Source organism: Neoarius graeffei, chromosome 19 (genome assembly GCF_027579695.1).
Source record: "Neoarius graeffei isolate fNeoGra1 chromosome 19, fNeoGra1.pri, whole genome shotgun sequence".
Taxonomy (NCBI): Eukaryota; Metazoa; Chordata; class Actinopteri; order Siluriformes; family Ariidae; genus Neoarius; species Neoarius graeffei.
Window position 1 is genome coordinate 22853350 of NC_083587.1, and position 2247 is coordinate 22855596.

The following is a 2247-nucleotide window of genomic DNA, read 5'->3' on the forward strand; positions in this document are numbered from 1 at the left end:
CTTGATGGAAAGCAGAGCAATCCCTTTCCATCTGGCATAGCAGTTTGCCAATATGGACATTAATTAATCTTTAACCTGCTTCAGGTTGATCTAACAAACAGGGAACACGTACACACATTTATGTGGCATATTGTAAGATTGAGCTAGGGAAAAACAATGAAGAGACAAGTCAAATATTTTCCTCTTATTCAGCTGATGTAAAGTTTCAAATTGAAAATAAATGACTTGAGCACATTCACTAATTGCTATTAATTGAGGAGACTCTGAGGACGAGGTTACTGTGTGTGTGTGTGTGTGTGTGTGTGTGTGTGTGTGTGTGTGTGTGAGAGAGAGAGAGAGAGAGAGAGAGAGAGAGAGAGAGAGAGAGATCACTTGTCAGGGACTTTGGAGCAAGCCAAAGTACGTATGAAAAAAAAATTAAGTGAAAAGGGTCAGAAAAAAATCCACCTTTTGATGAAGTAACTTCATTCACACTGAAACAACTGATGAAGGATTTGGTGAATAAATTTATTTCAATTAAAGGTTGGATTTTTTTTTTCCATTTTTCCAGTGCGAGATGAAATCACTTCACCAAAAGGTGGAATTTTTCTAAACTTTTTTTTTTTTTTTTAATTTTTATAATCTTTCCAAGGGCAGCCAATAATTGTGGAGGGCATTGTGACTATCAGTAACTCAAATTTACAACCTATAATAAAACAGTGGAAAAGTTGTAATATGCTGTTATCAGTATGTGCAATGAAAGGAAAATGTTCAAGTTTTATTTATTTGTACAACACTTTTAACAACGGACAGTGTTGCAAAGCAGCTTTACAGAAAATTAAAGACTTTAAACATCTGAGCTAATTTCATCCCTAATAAATTTATTTATCCCTGATGAGCAAGCCTGTGGCAACGGTGGCAGGAAAAACTCCCCCACACAACATGAGGAAGAAACCTTGAGAGGAACCAGACTCAAAAGGGAACCCTATCTTCATCTGGGTGATAACAGATAGCATGATTTTAAATAACTTGCTTGCTAAATAACTGTCTCCTATATAGTCACAAAGTACAACTGTGTAACCAGGAAATTTATTACAGTTTTAACACGAAGTCTGTTTTGTTCAAGTTATCAACTGTTTATTGATGGAGACTTGAATGCAAGACTGTACAGGACAACCGCAGTCCGAAAGTTATCATGGTGATTGTAGTCCTCAGCCATCGTAGCAAAACTGTAAGTGTCCAGAGCTGTCTTCCAAGTGCGACTTTTGAATAAATACACTGATGTGAGATCTTTAATTAAAAGAGAGAAACACAACCTCAAGAGGAGAGCAGTGGGGTCCAAGCACCCTTCCCAAAGATCACCATTTCTGTGAAGATATTCACAAAACTCAGTGTTCACAAGATATGGAACAAAACACAAAATGCTATAGTGCCACTGTCAGGGCAATCAGGTTCATTACACTTGCACAAATAGGTGGGGTGAGAATATTGGTCCAATTTCACATCTGCACAACATACAATTTGGTCTGCATGATCAGTTTTGGAGAAAGATGTGGAAAAGTACAAGAAGAAGAAGAAAGTTAAAGCAGGCATGAGAGCTGTTGGGCCCGTAATATCAATAGATATGAAGCAAAGACCTTGTGGATACAAATGAACATTTATATAGAGTATACGGCAAAATTAAGCAAACTGAACAGGTCCACAATACACAAATTTGGCTGAAGCTATTCTCAAATAAACAGAAAACCTAAATAGAGAAAAGTATTTTCGACATTCGTCCAGACTAGAAAGGATTCCTCAGTTTGCCCCTTTGAGGGAACCATTAAAGGTTTTATGCAAAACCTTACAATGTTCCAAAGTACCCTTAATATAACAGGACGCTAAAAACCCTGACTAACACCCAAAGAAGCCTTGTGTATAGTAAATACAAAATTGTTCATAAGGGAAAGAGAAAAGGAAAAGCACTGCATATATAATTTTTTAAAAAAATGCAAAACGTACAAGTACAATATGTTATCACAGGTATAACATCTCTTTTGTTTGTAAATTGAGATTTTGGGTGTCAAATACTTTGGCCATAATCCTCAAAAATACTGAAATTGATTATTTTAAATTTTTTTTGGTCTGGACTTCAGCCTGAAACTGCAGATACATCAGTGAACCAAAGTCCATGTGATGTATAATAAGGGCTCGATTATTGTATTAACATTCACAAAATCAATCAGTCCTTAACTGTGCTTCATCAAAAACCCACACACAGTCATCACT